Source organism: Scylla paramamosain, chromosome 27 (genome assembly GCF_035594125.1).
Source record: "Scylla paramamosain isolate STU-SP2022 chromosome 27, ASM3559412v1, whole genome shotgun sequence".
Taxonomy (NCBI): Eukaryota; Metazoa; Arthropoda; class Malacostraca; order Decapoda; family Portunidae; genus Scylla; species Scylla paramamosain.
This window is the reverse complement of record NC_087177.1, coordinates 3,651,384-3,670,646: the sequence shown is the minus strand read 5'-3', so window position 1 is coordinate 3,670,646 and position 19,263 is coordinate 3,651,384. Positions and strand designations below refer to the sequence as shown.

Below are 19,263 nucleotides of genomic sequence, written 5' to 3'. Positions count from 1 at the left end.
TAATTAAGGAAACGGAGGATAGGATAAGGGATGTAGTGATGGGAAGAATTTGTGCACTTGATGGAATGAAAAATAAATGAATAAATAAATAAATAAAAATTACATTACATAGCCAAACTTATACTGTAAATTCAGAACACAGTGAATAGTGTGCACTAGTTACCCGTGTGCAATAATGCGGCACAAAAGCCTTTGGCCTTTGAGGGAAAGCAGAGACTGGTGCGCAGTGAGCAGTGATCACAGAAAACGTGTGGGTAGCTTGAGGGCAAGAAAGACACGTGAGTTTTTTTTTTTTTTTTCCTTAAGTCCCGCTGCACTGCTCCATCTCTTGAACATGAGGATTTTACTGAAGACTTTTCAGTGTCAATTTTTTTTATCGATATTTTTTTTCAGCGCGAGTTATCAGTTATTCGCTTTAGTTGGTGTTACCCTGAAATTGAACCTCACCGCTGCTAAAACGCGAAACAGCGTGTGTGTGTGCTGTTGACACTGTAGATAAATACTCGTGGCCTTCTGACATAAGGAAACTAGACAGCTTGGAATCAGATAAAAACATAAAAAAAGGTAAATCGAAACCTCATTAATGTTACCAGATAAATAAAAAAAAAAAAAAAAGTAGACCACCAAACGCCCATCTGACAAACGAAAACGATAACTTTGGCGCGGTACATGTAAATGACAGCTTTGTAAGGACATACGATGATAATAATAATGATAGTAACAACAACAAAAACAAAAACAAAAATAACATGACTATGAACGGTATACTGGAAACCCATATAATTTGATTCAGTTCAGTGGCCTGGGATCTTTGTCTGAGAGTAGGAAAGGACATGAAGCGGGAAGTGAGATACAAACATCACTAGATACAGACATGTCGCCTTCAGTCTCCTCTGTTCTCCCCTTTTATCTTTCCGCTTTCCCCACGTGTATTCCCGTGAGCGGCAGGTGTCTATTTCTTTTTTTTTTTTCCATGCTGTCGCCAAAGATAGCCGTCTGGTTGACGATGGAATGAGAGAGAGAGAGAGAGAGAGAGAGAGAGAGAGAGAGAGAGAGAGAGAGAGAGAGAGAGAGAGAGAGAGATTCATTCTTTCCGAAAAAAAAAATATTGACGTCATGACATTATAAGTATACAACCTTTTTTCTTTCCAATACATAATCTCTATCAATAAATTTTCATCAGTAGAACTTTTATACACATCCAGAAGTTCAAGAAAAGACTGGAACTGACTTTCCCCAATTAGTACTAAACCCCCCGCAATTTCAGTAATGATGAAAATACACCGTTCAAACACTATGCTATTTCTCAGTTCAGGGAAAGGATACAGCGAAGACGTAATAAAGCGCGGAAAAGAAATCGATGATACTGTTACTTCGAGAAAATGCTAAGGGAAACACGAGCCTGGTGATGTGTAAAACGCTCAAGATGAGGTACGTGCAGTTCAGGTTATTTCAAAAACCTTTTCAGCATCGTCGCTTAATTTCCGGGCAGTATTTCTTCTTTTCCTCTCAACACTTTCAGGATAGTGTATCGCGGTGGCTCGGTGCTGCTGACAGTTATCCACAAGCTGCTTGGCGTCCTTCTTCACTTGCTTGCCTCCAGCTTCTCCTCCATTACTCGCCGTTCCTCAGTTTCCTGCAGAACCTTCCTCAAATATCCAGTTGGTCGATCGGAGGTTAGTTGCATCAGCGAGCTTTTACCTCGTGATGAAGGCTTTTACCTGGCGGAGGAGGCATTTAGCGAGACATGATGGTGAAGGAAGTGAGTTACCGTACGGGATGGAAAATAGAAAATGGTATACGCATGCATATGGTTCTTTATCTTTTCGTTGTGTCTTTATTCTAAGTAGCAGTTAATCTTGTGTTCGTATACGTAAGTTACTGAATGAGATATGAAAGTGTCTTTGTGTATAAGTTTGTGCTCTTAGTTTCTCATTATCTTCGTGTCCTGAACGATATTATGCTGAGTGGATCGAGAGCTACCACTTTTCAAGAATGATGCAGCGAACTTATGAAGTGTTGAGACACATTCCTTACACTAAACATGTTAAAATCTTATTTAGGAACACTTTTATCTTCATTTCTTTCTTGCTCTTTGTGTAACTCGTATGTTTGTTCAAAGTGGCTGCTCCTGAGTACGCCGTGTTAGTCAGTTACGTCTGTTCACGCTTCACAGGTGCGGCCGAGCGTGTTGTAGGCGGGGCTTTGTGACATCAATGCAAAGACGAATAGAGCAGTAGTTACAAGCCTTCCAGCAGCCAACGTTACGGGTCAGTTAGCGGGAGGCGGCCGATCAGGCGAGGCTCCCCCAATCCTATCCAACTATCTTTAGACGTTGAAAAGTGGTTTGGGTTTATTCTCGTACCATTCTTCGTTTGCCGCTCACTGACCCGTAACGTCGGCCGGCTGGAGACGCGGTGGTTATTGTTTCTGGCCAGACAAATAATATGGATGATTTAAATTTCGAATATAAACACGTACGCACCATTTCTAATATTCGTATTTATCAATTATCCCCACTGAAGTATTGATTCCAAGACACACTCATAACTGTTGACAAAGGGATAGTGGAAGGATTAAGGGAAGTGAGGGAGGCAGAAGTGAGACCTCTCTCTCTCTCTCTCTCTCTCTCTCTCTCTCTCTCTCTCTCTCTCTCTTCCAATCCTAACCGCTTCGAAGCTTCGTGATGATCCAGACTTAATAATTATTGTAGATATTGTTTATAAAAGACAAACATGTGTGCAATAATGTATTTCAATGCGAATAGAGTGAATAGCGGTAATAATAGATAAACTACGTAAAGATCGCTCAAAGTCGTGTGTGAGTTGAGCATCATTATAATGGCAGCCGTTGGTAGACGATCCTAAGCTTACATCTTTTAAAGTTTGAGTGAGAAAAGAAAATACGGTGAATGTCAATCCTCAGGTACTCCGATGCGCTACATTCAAACTACGGGTCTTCTTGTGGCGGGATGGGAACACTCACTGGCGTTGTCATAGACGTTTATAATCCATTAGCGTGTAAGACCCTTGACTAGTTCTCTTTACCTACCTTTCCCTCCCCGTCCCTGTTCCTACCCTCCATCTCCCCCTTCCTCTTTCAGCGCAGTCCCCGTCCTCAGTCTTCCTCGAACGGAGAGCACGGAGAGGTATGCGTTCACTCCTCGTAATAAATGAAGTATAAACAGACCAGGAGATTTCATTGGTGGTACCGGATCGTTATTTTTGAAGGTAAGGAAGGAGAGTGTAGTGCAGTCTTGCCTATTTTTTTTTTTTTTTTTCACATAGGTCAGTGTAAAAAGTTTATAATGATTCGGTCTTAACTACTATTCAAGCTTGTTAGTCTTCATTATGAGTACCAGTGTCTCGTATACCCGTGTGATATTAGTGCTGCATTCTGACAGTGAAATATGGGATAACAGGCGCCGCTACAGGTACTACAAGCGTCTGTGTTTTTAAGGGTCATGAGAAGAAGAAAAGGAATTGCCGAGGTGAATTAAGGCAATGAAAAGTGCGGAATGAAAATTTTGTGGGGTGTACCTTGAGTAATGTATATTTTCAAGTATCACCATGCCGTTCATACGTGTCTGTTCTCTTTCAGTCAGTGCTGCCCTTTACGCACGACCTCCCGGTGCTCGAACAGAGTCGTGGTTTCCTGTTGTTTTGTACGGGCGCCAAGAGGAGGCCAAAGACAGGTGCCTACTTCCCTGATAAGACGCCATGACAGTCTGTTCCTGCGTCTTACTTAAAAGGTGAACCATTTCTGTTTTTATCTTAGGAGTCTTATAAGAAGCCAAGTCCTTAGTTCTAAGTATTCCCATCCTTTCTCCTCCAACACCCCTGAATTCCCGCTAGGTCACTAATTCAACCCACCTAATCTAACCCAACCTAAGTTAAGCCAACCCAAGCCAACCTGACGTAATTAACCTGGTCCTATCTAATCTAACCTAACAGTGGTATGTTTATTTTTTTACCTTAATATTGCTCTGTAATTTTTTTCAGTGTCTAAGTGTTCTATAAATGTGTTAAACGCTGGTTTCTTCCAAATAATGAGTGGTCATATTGTATAGATTTGACCGTCTTCTATTTACTGGATATTACGGTGTGTGTGTGTGTGTGTGTGTGCTCGCTTTATAGGTAATAGTGGCTCTGGCACAAAGCGGATGTTTGGCTGTACTCTTTAATTCCCTGCGTCCGGTGTCACACATCGTAGAGGACTCTTTTGATGTGCGAGTGGCGCGGCTGATACTGTGAGACGCATTAAGTGTTTCACATTAAATCTCGTTGAAGGCAGAAGTTAAGCGATAAACTCTGCCGGGAAGTAAATGCTAAATATTTTCCATCTCAGAGGCTCCTTTCTGTAGTACCTGAAAATGCGAGGTAAACGCTTCGCTTTGAGGTTACGGTGCCGCGTCTGTAGTAACTTTATTATTACATTTATGAATATATCTTAGTCTAGTTCCTATTATTACATTTATGAATATATCTTAGTCTAGTTCCTTACTTCGCCAATACGTACACAAGCTGTCATCAGAGCTGTCATTAATCTGATTGGCTCATACGACCGTTGATTATTGAAGTGCACAACCCTTAGAGTAAATATCGGTAAGTACCAGATTTTATTAATTTATGTACACATCATTCAGGTCAGAGGAAAAGCATTCAGGTGACGGACTTATTCTCATTTTTGAACATGCAATGAATCTTGAGCAGTCTGATGGATGACGTGAAATACGGACCACATTCTTGTCCTCTAACTACAGCTAAGGCGGTTCTATAGTTCAATGCAAGATAAGAAATGCAGGGACGTATTTCATACTTGACGTCTTCGGATGACTAGGAAATTTGATTCGGTTTTCCACGCGCACTTCCTTTCATCGCCATTACAGTCGCCTGCCGGCTGAAGCATTTAAGGACTCGCTGCATTAAACTTAACACCTTAGATTCACAGTGAACCTGCAGTCAAAGTTCCGAAGCATGCCATGGCAGTCGTAGTTAGAGATGTACTGTTTCGTACCGATGTTATGGGCTATGGGATGTTATGTTATGGTTATGTTATGGGATGTTATGGTGCAAATGAAGAGCCATTCATTTTCTCATGAAGCATTACATCAACAGCTGCGTAGGCATCCAGCAGTGTATAGTAATAGTCAAGCAGTTGTTTTCCTAATATCGGGTGGGTGTGAACCCTACTAATGGAACTGATGTTGAGCTTGGAACATGGTCACCTTTAATCGAGAGCCGATTGCCGAATCAGTTAATAATTAGCGGAACAGTAATTTCAATGTTAGTAGAAGCGGCTTTTAATGGAAAATAACTTGCATAGGTAACACCAATTTTCTTTTTAACATTCCCGCGGAGGCTCACGCGTACCGAGATTTTTCACCCGTCTGGCAGCGGGCACTGCCTCGCTGCCAGACGCGTGATGGTTGGTTGCACGTGAATAACACAGATACACTTAACTACACCATTTAAGTACAAACTGTTTGGTGCTGCCGGGATGAAACCTGAAATCTTAGTGCCGTGTGGATATCCGTGATGAATTTAGAGCTCGAAAAGAATGAAAGGTTCAAGACTGTCCCTCCATTCACCTAATTTTTCAACCACTCCGGGATTTATTTCGCAACGACGAAATTGATACAAATCACACCGCCAGTACTGTGTCTTGTAGCGGAATTCTGTGTATTAACCTAATTCGTTCCGGACAATTTCTCTAGCCTGTCTCGGTGATCTTTAGGTTACTCCAACTAATGTTTTATTAGATTACTCCTCTGCACCGCATACCGCATACCGTGCTAACATGGGTGCAGCTAATTAGGAAAGGAAGGAGGGGGAGTGAATATTTTGTGGGTAAGGGGTGAAAGAGGTGATGACAGAGGTGAGGTGTTTACCTGTACAAGTAAACATGAAGTCAGAGATGTACGTCCGGACTCTGTTGAGATTATCCATGTTTGTTAGGAAAAAAATTGTCCAATCAGTAGTAGTTGTATGTCAAAGCAAAATAGAAAAAAAAAAAAAAACGGTCACGTCAAAAGTTTTGGAAAAAAAAAAAAAAAATACGAAGTTGTGGGTGACAGAAGGCGACCCTGTATGGCACACTCCTTACCGTACGTAATTAATTAAAGGTGTAATAATTATACAGTTCAATACCACCTTTAGGAATAATGGGAACGAGATCTTGCTTTTTTTTTTGTTATCGAGACCAAGTTGTTTTAAGGTATACATATGCATTCAAAACGTATCAGTTCGCTTTCACACTTTGGGGAAAAAGTAAAAAGTGTGAAGGTCTTGACACTCGCACAAAAACGTAGAGGGCTGGATAGTTGGCAGGAAGCTTATGTTTTAAAATTCCTGTTGTGCACGTAAGCGCTTGATACTGAAATGATGTACATGTAGCGTGCCAGTTCAGCGAGACAAACCGAGTGGAAGGAGGTCAACAGCAGCTTTGTTGATTGAAGAGCGAGGATTGAAAGAGGGGGGGAAAAGTGAAAAATGATTCCTGTTGGTGTAGAATGTATAGGGAGGAAGGATTGTGATGGTGGGGATGTAGGGAAAGCGTAACCTTTGTGGTGGTGATGCGTGTGTGGAGTAATCGTGGTGGTGGTGATGTAATATGAGTAAGGAGATGGTAGTGTGTGGTGTGTGTATTTGTGTGGTGTAAGTACTTGTATGTGGTGTGAGTGTAATTGTGTATCCCTAGTTGTATGTTAGTATAGTGTACAGTACAGTGTGTGGATCAGTGGATATTGTGTTGGACTGAGATTGTTTACTGAAAATGCGGTCTTCAGTTCTACCACGAATGCTTTAATTGTATGTAGGACATTGCGACGGCGCAGCAGGAGGATGACGCTCTACTGGACCCACCAGGATGCCCCCTGAGCCTGCCTGCTGGATCCCGTGACTCTTTGGGAAAACTGACACCACTGCCACATGGGAATATGGTATGAGTGTCTGAATGTGATGGGTGACTCACTACTTACTGTATGCAAGTTTATATAACATTTCTATTAATCTATATAAACTTGTATGCATATTTGTTTTTACTCAATTTCTTTATTTATTATTGTATTTGCTTGTTGATTTGCACTCATGGACTGGAATCATAAGTTAGTCAATACCACAATGGTTTGGGATATGGATAGGTGAATAGGTCAAGTTAGGAGTTAGCATGCGAATATTGGCATCAAATGGCAATAAGGTTCGGCAGATATTGAAGGACACGACACACTGGTGGCAGTTCATTCGATTAGGTAAAGAATGTGGAAATGCAGTTGCTTATCTGAATTTTTTTTATTTGTAGTGCTTAGATATATATATAAAGGGACGGAGACCAGAGTGGTGACAGGTAATGATGATGATGCCAATAAGTAACCCACTTTTGAAGTCACCAAACCCGCGTGACCTGATTTCTCAACCAACATACACACACACACACACACACACACACACAAAAAGCAGATCCGAAGTTCCGAGAAGCAGATGAATTAAAATCCTTGTGCATTCACACTCAATAAGGACGCACGAAGCTTCACTCTTCATTCTGAGCTTCGAAAATGAAGACGTTGCTTGGTTCATTAAGCTACGTTCAAGTTTGCGCATATGTTTTGAAAAGATTATTCCACACTATTAAGAACTAAATATGAATGAAATCTGATGAAGCATAGGTGTGAAAAGTTCTTTCAATAGGTTCACTCAGTCGAGGTGAAGTAAGAGTTGAAAGGGAGGGGGGGGGAAATACTCGTATATGCGAGGCGCGAGAATTTGTACGCAGTGCAGGGGAGTAGTAGAACAGTGCTGTATTTTTTGTTTAAAAGCGATTAGTGAAAAAAAAAATAAATCGATTATTAATTATATTAAATTTTGCATACCAAATCGAAGAAGAACGCGTGGAAGAGAGAAAGAAGGGTTTGTGAAACTTTAGTAGCCAAGTTGTGGTCCGCATCTGAGCAGTGAAAGAGGAGAAACCGTGAATCTTTTTATAATTTGGGTATCACTTTCATAATTCGTAAGGCAGGAACATCTTAGGGGATGATGCCAAGCAAGACAATAAAATAAGGCGCAGGTTTATTTTGTTTTTCGTTTCAGTAAGATATGGGGTGTGCACTGACAGAAGAGTTTTCTCGAGAAGCGTATTGGGGAAGCGCTCAGTAGGGGTGAGTGAGTGGAGGGTTTTCTTGGTCCTGATGACCCTGCTTCTTTCTGTACAGCGTGGGAGAGGTTCTTCTGATAGAGGAAAGTCCTGATCTCTCTCGTTTCAGGTCACACGGCAGGACAACATGCCCCCCACTGGAACAGAGCAGGTCGCCGGAGTGTGCGAGTTGACCTCGTCCATCAGTGCCTGGAACTAAGGAATCGAACCACCTCTGCCCCTGCTCAAAAATTGACACCGGTAGACAATATAGCCCGACCATTTTGAATGAAATTGTTCTGTGACATTGCATGCACTACAAGCATGAACCGCCTGTTTTTCTCCTACAGTGATTTTGCAACCTTGCTGCTATATAAATTTGCATATAATGACATTTTTTATAGCGTAGAAGTCAACTCGGTCTCAAAATAATCAAGGAAGAAGAAAAACTACTGGCAGCTGTCCCCCGTACGTGTATCTCCTCTCAACGGGAAGCAGGCCGTAACGTCGTCATCCAGGCGGGCGGGGTTTCATGCTAAGACCCAGCGACGTGACCTACACACACCACCTGCAAAATCGAGCAGCAGCAGTTCATTGTGATCCATTCAATCTGTCTTCGTTAGGTGCTGAGCAAAGTCTGAAATCTGAAGAAATTTCTTTTCCCGTATAATATATATTAAATAAACATGCACAAGCAACAAACGCCTAAAGATCGCCGCCTGTGGCTCCCCGCTCTGCCGTCAGGTTTTTTCATCACACAATCTCTCTATTTTCCGTATTGTATTTGAAAATTACCGCCAACATTCTACTGCATAAATTGTATAAACTGCTCACCATCTAATGAAAGGAAGGGCCCACCAACATGGCTGGCGGTGGATGACAGAGTAAGAGAAGCTGCAAGAAGCCATCATCACTATATATATATCACTATATCATCCTCGTGCATAAAAAATTTGTCTAGCCTTTAAAGCTCATCTACTACTTATTTGAAAAGAATCCTAATTTTTTTTTTTCTTTAACTTTATCAAAACTTGTCCCTGATTACTACTACTGCTGGCCCAGAAAACTTTTGCACAGTCCATGAAACACTTCAAGTACGGACGGACCTGCTAATATGAAACAATGAGACTGCAAGACGGGGGACTGTGCATGTATAGATTTTCCTACAAGATTCAAACACAGCATCAGTCCACAGTATCTCTCCCGCAAATACGACAAAGTGTGCCCTGAACGGAATTCTATCCCCTCCGCCCAATGCAACGTTCCGGATCTAGGATGCAGGCAGAGAAAATCGTAGGACTGTGGACAAAAGACGTTTTTACTAAAAAAATACAATCAATAATCCTAGACAATATATTTTCGTACATACTCACAAACAATATAAAAAAAAAACAGTAATAAGCCCTGACTTAATTGTTTTTGTTGAATTCATGAATGTAAATACTGCGGCCAATGAACAACCATTTATATTATCTCTCTCATCATGATGAATGTGAATTATCAATAAATTGAAGAAAAATGTTTTCTTTCATTCAGCAAAACTACTTTAATAAAATTATACAAAAAAAAAAGCAAACTACTATAAAATAAATTATACAAAAAAAAAAAATAAAAAAACATGCTTGACTTGGAGTTTGATACATTAAAATGTGTATCCTATTCATTTTTTACTTTGTAGCTGCTGTCAACAAAAAAGTAGATAAATATATATATATTAGAAAGACACTCGGCTTATCAATAATTTAATAAAAAAGGCAGGCATTATTTATTTATTTATATATTACTACAGATTTCAAGTGAATTATGAAAAATTCATTAGTTCTCAATATGTACCCTAAGAGGAAATGAGGATTGTCTCCTGTCTGTTGTGATTATGGATTTCAATCTGATAGATGACTGCATTTTAAAAGCACTGTGAAAAATTGTTTTAAACGGATAACAATGAGAGAAGCCACAGCTTGGCATCGAACCCCTGAAAAAACAGCGCACACACCTCCGCAGTCAGGCCACAATGATTACCGGGCTCCTCCTAGTGGAGTTCAGCCGACCTTGACCGTCCTGTCGCTACGACTGTAATCTTACCATTTGATGCTAATAATACCTTCGAAAATACGGGGCGACTCTACTGGGGACAAAAGCTTCCTGGACTACATGCGAGTGCATTTGTTGTGAGAGTGCATTTGCTATGCAAGAGTTAATAAAAAATCTCGCTTGAATGTCTTCGAAAAGATCGGCAGGCGACAGAGATCATTAAAGTTAGAGGAGACATTTGTCCTGCTGTTAAAGCAATTAATTACTTGAGTTACAAAAACGAAGTAGTAATTTGAAATGTAATATGATGCCCGATACTTTGCACATTTACTAAATGGTACGCGCGTACAGAGAAGCACATGGGACCCATTTTCCGGAAATTGATCGTGCATAATGGGTTGAATTAATTAATTACCTGTAGTGCAGAGAACAGCGGCGCAGGTGCAAATCTGCCGGTGCTTCAGTGTTGATGGACGTTGGTGCTGAATGTGAGGGGCGGCCGAGTGGATGATGTGCTAACCTCCAAGTCGGGCTGCTACTGCTGAAGTGCTTCCGTCAGCCACACAGTTTCAAGGTCGCCCATCGTGTCTGCTGCAAAACGTGCAAATTAAAAGTGTAAAGTTTCAGGCGCACTACATTTTTTATTCGTCTGTCTATCGAGTTAATTAAACAAATGCATTCTTCACTCTTCGACTTTGGAATATTTCGGTTTTCAATTTTTATCACACAACCTTGAAAACAAGAGATAAAAAAAAAAAACATGGCTGTCTGTATAATTAAGATGAAGATAAGTAAATCAAAGTAATATATTTCCCTCTGTAATACTAATGCTTCATGCCGCGTTCCTCCATTTATGCAGACCCGAAGCTCCCAATCAGCAGGTACTACAGCGCCGCGGCAGGTGGATGCGAAGTGGCAAGGTGTGAACGCGGAGCACCCTGGAAATGAGAAACAAAAAAAGTAACTCAAAATTTCACAAGTACTTCATAACCGTTCGTTGTGTCTTTTTTCTATTTAAAAGTTGTTGGCACGTGTGTGGTGTGTTGGGTGTTAGCTTTGATCTGAGGATACTTACTGTCGGTATGGGTGACGGGAAGTAGGATGGGGCAGTTTTCTGTATTGGTGACGGGAGGTAGATGGGCAGTCGTCTGTATAGTCTGTATGCTGAACCTCGAGTTTGTGTGACTGAGTAAAATTCGTTACCAATAAAATGAGGCCGTAATATTGATAACACATCACATTAAGTTTTAATTAACTAATGTGTTCTATTTTCGATAAAATGACACGGGATGTGATTACTGGCTGATATCAAGCGTCCCTATAACATTATAAAGACCCTGCCATGCAGTGATTACGATCAAGGGCGCTTCACATTTTAAATTAATGAACATAATGCACTTACAACGTACATCCAAATTTTATATATAATACATTGCATGCTGGTACACGAGGCTTTGAATACCTTACTGAATTCTGCAACGTAGCACGGATGGTATGCGTGCTGACTTAATACACACACACACACACACACACACACACACTGTAGTACGAGGTATACCAATATACAAATAAAATGACACATTCAACAAGAGAATGTACTTTTTATATGAGCTAATGCCACTATTCAAACTCTCGTACTCTGGATGCTACATTATTCGCTTTACAGTCCATTATCTTCATTAGAATCTGCCTTCCTTTTCAAGACTACAGACCATAACAATGTAATGCAAAGTCAAATCTAAATCAACCACTCACATTACTCCCACTCACTGCTCCTCTCATGAACAGCTACTCCCGCACGACCCTGCACTCTTGCTTCACTCAGTCTGCTGCTCAGTGAGAAACAAAAGTGGACAATTCGATCCAACCATTCCTATCCTTATAAACACTAACTGCTGGTGGGAGGAAACCTCTCAACAACCTAATAACAACTTGCCCTATATAATAATAGTAAACGTTGCCCTGCTGCGTCATTATGAAGCTCTATATGGCTAGGGACGGTAAATGCGACTGGAGAGGTAGTCTGTGGAGAGGGGAGCGCCTGTCCTCGGGCTATACTTAATACAGTGTTCCGGAGATACTTTTTTGTACTAAGCATATCAGAGTTAGTGTCAAAATAGATATTACTTAGTTATTTTGTATTCTCGAAGGAAATTTCTTTAAATATTGCAGATCTTGAGAGAGAGAGAGAGAGAGAGAGAGAGAGAGAGAGAGAGAGAGAGAGAGAGAGAGAGAGAGAGAGAGAGAGAGAGAGAGAGAGAGAGAGAGACCATCGCTGAGGTATTTCACCAGGTCATATTAATTTCCTTCGGTCCGTTCATTACGATAATTCTTCTTGCTTTAGTTTAGGAAGTCGTTCATTACGATAATTCTTCTTGCTTTAGTTTAGGAAGTCGTAACATATTATTTGCTGCTTGTACATATCAATGCACATATACAAAAGAAATAATGTATAAGACAAATAAGCAATTCAGGAAAAGCCACTACGTAACACCATGCCTTATTACAACCACATCTCTCTGGTAACAAAGATCCAATACTGAGTCATCACGTCTTGCCACACACCGCAAGAAGAAATGCCAACCCGTAATATTAGCAAAAACTGTACGTAAAAAGAACGAATACTCTGGATTTTACTATGAAAGGGCCGGAGGATTTTCAGTACTATTCACTTCTTACATCAGCAGTAGCATCAAAAGAGAAGAGAACTTAAAAATATACAAAGAAGGCTGCGAGGTTTACAAGGCATGGAGGGGAAGATGGGGAAATGATCTCTAATGTTTAAGTCTATTAAGAGCTATAGCTACAATTAGTTCAACTATTCAACCATATTGTGCGTACGTGCACGGTCGTGCATGCATACGTGCGCGCGCGCGCGCGTGTACGGCTGTGCATGCATGCGTGCGTGCGTGCACGCGTGTGCATGCTTGTGCGCGCTTTTCACATTACTTTATTAAAGTACACACAACTTCTCAGAATTATTAATAACCTCCAATATTATATTAGAAGAATCATGATTTGTCAGTAAAGTTTGCATGCAGAAAACATTACTAATGGACGTACAAATGATTCACGTACGACCGTCATCCCTGGAAGTGCCTTCAATAAAGAATGACTGGTCCTAGAATCTGAATTTTGATCCCTTTGTAATATGTTTACAAACCATAAAGTTTCGTGCCTTCGTACTTAAGCTATAATACAGCCACTTGTCATAACTGCCACTTCCACGAACGACCGTTACACCACGACCGCCTGTGTGGAGGTGGCGGCGGTCATAATGGCGGTAACGGTCAGCTTCAGAAATAAGGATGGATGTGCTCGATCACTTGTAATGGGCTGATTCGATTACTGTAATCAATACTTCACATTACTATTAGAATCCACGAATACGTTTTCAAGTAGGTTGAATCGGACGCTTGGCTCTTATTCCCGTGAACGACAAAGGTATTTCTGTTCCACATTACGGAAATACTACAAGCTGCCCTGTGATTCTAGTTTAACCATTCTTTCGCCTTACCCTGTTATATCAGGGAAGGGCACCACATGCTCGACTTTTCATTTGAACATCTACAATTTCGTGCGATAAACACTACGCCATATATGTAATTTCTGAACAATTGATCAAGAATATGAAACCGTGTTCGTGGAATACTCACCACTGCTCGATGGTGTATTGTGACAGCCAGGCACCAGCAACCATCCCTCGCCTCTCCTCTGCACATGGCGGCCTCTTGCCAGTCACCTTTACTCATCGCCGCTAATTCCTGTTACTGCCGCCGCTCTTTCAATGACAACGTCATCCCCTGCTCTAATTGCATCTTGATACTCTGGCAGCGTTGCAATTTTGGTCCTAAACGCTTGAAAAAAAGCCAAAATCACTCTCAACAGGTCTGATTAATCAGCTTGCCTCTGTTTCCTACCGCCGCCGCCACTCGAATGAGGCGCAGACGCAGTTGTTGTGATGGCGGTCCAGGCTCCAACACTACCTCTCCGGATATTTAAGTTATTCGATTATCTCTTGGATCATCACATTAAGCAATGTAGCTTTACATAATATGCAATACTTTTTTCTTACAATACTCGAATTAATCATTAATGACAAACACCAAATCCTAATTTATTTTTTGTAAAGATTCTCCTTTCCGGAAGTCAACTGCAGTCTTCTGAAAAGTTTGATAGCTATTATGGGATTTTTAGGTATCTGCAGTTAACCACTTACCGATGTGTTTGAAGAGAAGGTAGGTAGTTAAGCACTAATCAATACATAATAATAATAATAAGAGCGGTTAACTGCAGGCAATTCAAATAGTAAAATCGACTCATATTCCAGTACCGATATGGCAATAAAACATTCAGAACAGCAAAATGCTGATTGTCGATGTTCATCATCCTTCCTCTGAAAAAGGATTTAGTGTACGAATACTTTTCTAGTCGATGAGGATAAGAGACATTGGAGGTTTTGTTCTTCCTATTCTGATAAAATTACTTACCCTCCCGATTACCTCGAGAGGGCAAATAATTCCAGTTTTGAATCACTATTGCACAGGTGTAAAGACTATATATTTGTGTTCACATATATATCAAAGGATCAATTGAAACACTCTGAGGAGTAGATGATGGTGTATTGGAGTACAGTATCACAGGCAGGACAGACGGGAGAGTGGTGAGGACACGGAACGCGGCGCCGCGTCTCCCGCCTCACCAAGCCGCTGTGTCCCCTTCGCCAGGGACCCGCCACCCGCCACACCTGACTTGCACCGCCGCACGAGTGAGTATCCTCCTAGAGAAACAGCCTTTACATATTATTGGTGCTGTTGCAACTATCATATAAAAAACTGCAGAGATTGAAACTGAATCTAAGAGAATCTATTGACATTTTCTTCCGTAAGTTGCAGATCTGGTGTGACACAGGCAGGCCGCCGCCACCCGGGGTGGGGTGGGAGCGGGACGCGCCTGCTTCTCACAGTCGCCTGGCTCCCACTCAGTGCTCTCTGGCTTGCCCTTACTCTAGTGTGAATTTATCAGAGATCAATCAAATAATCTATGAAACATTTGTTATCACCATAAAACCCATCAACAGAATAATAAACAGTAATGAAACTACATCTACACAGTGCATGTACAACAATAGCTACTTGACTGAAATAGACTGTAAACATAACCATAAACAATCACCTGCATTTTTAGTACAAATGCTACAAAAAATCACAACCTCTCCCGTACAATAACCACAAATAGAACTCACAGTTAACTTAGTGAAGAACAAATCACGAATTTCGTTACAATTTTTTTTTCAACACGATACAAAGACAGAACACAATCAAGAATACCATTGCAGCATCAGTCACAAGGTGCCTTGAACGCTCCAGGTTAATAAAGAACAAAACTTCAAATCTTAAATACCACAGATAGATGGGTTATGCTGAAAATCGGCCCTTGCTGGCTCACTTCCTTTGGGGCAAGACTCAGCGGCCACGTTCCGCCCACAGCAACACTGTACAAAAGTAATGACTGGTCTACATGCAAACCTCAACACTCACGTCCAATGTTACAGGCAAGGAAACAAGACCGAGGTAGAGAGAGAAAGAGAAATCACTATCTTCTATAAAGAAAAAGTTCCCCAGGCCATGTTTTCTGTCCAAGCCTCTATGTTCTGCAATATACAATGACTGAATTTTTTTTTTCCAACAGACCCAAAGGTGAAGGACTGAAAACATGCAGCCGCATCCAACAGTTGGAGGCTTCTCATCTTTCCGCCGAAAAAGGCAGGTATCCAAACTCAAGTCTTCCTTTAAGCCAATCACCGAACTGACATCAAGAACACGAGATTCTTTACTTTACACAAAACTGGAAGACAGTAAGTAGATTCAGAATGTCAGACACACGGATGAAGGGAAATAAAAGAAAAAAAGGAACAGGTTCGATAGAAGTGTTGGAAGAAAAACGAAACAAGTTATCTTTCCACATATGACCACAGTTGTACTAAGTTGGGCAACCAATTACAAAGTTCGTGACGGACCAATGAACGATGAGTCTGGACAAAATAGTAGATGTAGCAATTACACGCACCAAATGTGAAGACATCGATAGAGAATCAACCAACAGCACGTGCAACACAGGAGGGGAAATCGGGAGGGAGGGAAGGGGATCAAACTACACATCTGAGATACCTATACATGTTACACACAGGTTTCAGACATATCGAATCATAACTAGCGCTCTGGGGAACATGAGTGTATGGTACATAGAAAAATATCATTGAATTTATGAAAAAAAAATCGATATACAAAGTCTCTATTATTTTTTTTACAATACCATTTCAGACAATATCCCAAAAAGGCACCGCTGAAATTTTACAAAGATCGATATTTCTTGCCTCGCCTTCCGTGACTCAGGCCAAGGGTTGTTGCCCCGCGGTACAGCGTCGCCGGTGCGCCAGATAGCAAGACTCCCACATTTTCCAGCTCTTCCTTCTCCAGCAAATGCAATTAAGTACCTTAAGTCGAAATGGCTACTCTTAAAGATCACTGCAGTTGTGTAGGAAAATGTACATTGCTTATGATACAGTGATACATCAGTTCGTCACAGCTAAGTGAAACATGGACAGCCAAACACTGTAATATACAGTATCCACCAGGATAAGTAACTCTGTCAGCGAGAATCCTGACGTTAAGTTTTATTACATTTTTTACATTTTTTGTTACGATGCTGACATTCTACCTGACAGAATGACTGAGAAACACGAAAGATTTGTTGCGCGGCATTGCTCGCTCCTGATCCCTTCACCACTTCACCTCACGCAAGCCCTTAACTTTCTTCGGATGGATGTCCCGTCACGAAAGCTGCGATTTCTTGTTTCATTCACTTGTTAAGTGAACCACACTCGACACTGCGACTCCACATGCCGATATCTACTAACTTGAAAGTGAATAACTTAAAAGGTATTACTCCATAAGAACACATACATCCAGAGTAAGGAGACATCGATAGTAGATAGACTAATAAGAGTAGGATTAGGGATAATATTCCTTTTTTTTCTCTCTTTCTCTCTCTCTTACAACTCACTCTTCCCGGTCAGTATGGATGCTTGTATGTACACAAGAATGACCCTGCCAGAAGCCAACCCTCGAAGATCTTTATAACTTCCCGGCACGAAACGATAGCTGAAGGGAATAGAAGGAAAACATGACTTCGAAAGATAACAGTGCGAAGTGTACAACCAGCGAGCTTCACCGCCCTGTCAGCGAGTCGGCAGGAAAGTGTGGTAAAGCACTGTTGGGGATCACACTGTCTGGCACAACAATTAAAAAAAAAAAAAAACTTGGCTTAAAAGACGTTAACACAAGCGACGAAGGGAAGGAGCAGAAGAGAAAGGAGAGCTGTATCACAAAGAAGTACACGCAGTTCAAATTGGAATGTTGTGTTATACGCCAACAGCTATTGAGAGCAACGGCAGCAGCAGCCGGGGCCATTGGTGGGCGGTGGGTGGCCTCCTGGGGAATTCATTAGTGGCATGCTGGGGTGGAAATCTCGTGCGTAAAAAGGAAATTTCTTGGGAGTTCAGTCGTGCGGCCACACGTGCCTCGGGCTTACATGCGAGCTTTCGTCTGCTGGGTGTGGCCGACCCCTGCCTGCTGGCCCTCCTTGTGGCCCGCCCGATTGCTCCAGACTAGAAAATAACGCTGCATGGCCCACCACACTTATGGCTCCTGGATTTATTATGAACCTTTTAGGCAATTCTTTGTTTCATTCGTACATTATATAAAAAATATCCTCAGCAAACTTATAGTTACACAATAAAAATTTAAAATCTATCTTTTACATTACTTTTTTTTATTTTAATCTAGTCAGACCATACAAAAAGAATAAAATGTGTGCTTTAACTATAGAAAATAATAATACCATTCATAATGAAAGGCGAGGCGAGAGTGGCCGGGAACCAAGAGGGAATGCGGAGGGGCCCGCCGCCGCCCGCGTGCCTCGAGTGCTGGGCGACCCTTGGGGCGGCGAGGAATGTCTCCTGGTGAAATAAATTATTGATCTGTGGCTTCTTGATGTGAGAAATTGCACCGGCCGCTCAGTGTCCCGGCCAGCCCTCACAGCCTCGCCTTCAACACCTCACCCACTCCGGCCTCACACTTCCACCGCAGAAAAGAAAGCTCACTGAACCAAGCGTCTACCTTAGCTGTGTCAGCGAAGACTTAGCAAAACTTGGGCTACTTATTACAATCACAGATAAAAGAGGGAAGTACTGACATTCTTGCAAATAATCAGTCTGGTTTCGTCACCCAGCAGTGTGTTTCTTCGTAAATCGTCACTTTCCCTCTTTCTATTTTCCTCATTAATTAGTTTCTAAGATACAGAGGGATTTCACTGACTCACGTTTGTCAGGTGACATTATTAGAAGGGGCATGCCGCTCCTGGAGGCGGTCTCTCTCTCTCTCTCTCTCTCTCTCTCTCTCTCTCTCTCTCTCTCTCTCTCTCTCTCACATTCACACCACCAGGCACCTGGGCGTCTGGGAGGAAAGCGGCACATCCAGCAATGGCTTCCTGGTGACTCCGCCATCCATGGGTTACATCATATTCTTGCATTTCACCTGACGCGGCAACCTCCGGCGTGGCCCCCGCCAGATGAGCGACGGAGGATCACGGGGCCGGCCTGGGCTTCCTCACCTCACTCCTTGCGTCTAATTTTCACTTATTGCTGATTCTTTATGTATTACCAACAACTCGTAATCATCAGAAACTCACGAATCTCACACGAAAATAACCAAATATTCCACCTGATGATCACTTAGTCTTAAGTTACTGATATTCTTATGTAATGTCGTCTTGTATTACATGTTTGGTATCTTTTCACTGCAATGTCTTTCTGCAGGTGTGAGTCATGCTGGTGAGAAGGCACCAACCACGAGCTGGGAGGAGGAAGAGGAGGAAGAGGAGGAGGGGGGAGGAGGAGGAAGAGGGTCCATGTCTGCTGCACTACGGAGGGTCCTGACTGGGTGGAGTGCATGAGGGAGTGGACGCCCGCCGCCAGTCAGTCACTTCAGGACGCCCAACACCATACTTATACCTGCCAATGGGAGAAAGGAACATAGATCAGTG

At 41.9% G+C, this 19,263-nt stretch overlaps 1 protein-coding gene and 2 long non-coding RNA genes across 5 annotated transcripts in view; 1 reads left to right on the top strand and 2 right to left on the bottom strand.

Annotated features, from left to right (window-relative positions):
* Positions 1-1,657: 1,657 nt before the first annotated feature.
* On the top strand, positions 1,658-8,928 carry LOC135114049 (uncharacterized). 3 transcript variants are annotated; one of them, XR_010275187.1, is made up of 7 exons: positions 1,658-1,676; positions 3,104-3,230; positions 3,601-3,751; positions 6,818-6,940; positions 8,085-8,152; positions 8,258-8,388; positions 8,532-8,928. It is a non-coding gene; the product is annotated as an uncharacterized LOC135114049 (long non-coding RNA). The 3 variants fall into 3 exon arrangements; XR_010275188.1 differs by lacking the exon at positions 8,085-8,152 and having other exon boundaries at positions 8,537-8,928; XR_010275186.1 differs by lacking the exon at positions 8,085-8,152.
* Positions 8,553-14,259, bottom strand: LOC135114050 (uncharacterized). The gene is made up of 3 exons (XR_010275189.1): positions 13,815-14,259; positions 10,574-11,096; positions 8,553-8,695 (listed from the first exon to the last, which is right to left on the bottom strand). It is a non-coding gene; the product is annotated as an uncharacterized LOC135114050 (long non-coding RNA).
* A 504-nt stretch (positions 14,260-14,763) lies between these two features.
* The window catches only part of LOC135114048 (protein O-mannosyl-transferase Tmtc3-like), a 210,136-nt gene continuing 205,636 nt past the window's right edge, over positions 14,764-19,263 (bottom strand). The window contains exon 17 of the mRNA XM_064029701.1: positions 14,764-19,231. The gene's annotated coding sequence lies outside the window, so the exon portion shown is untranslated. The remainder of the gene's footprint in view (positions 19,232-19,263) is intronic.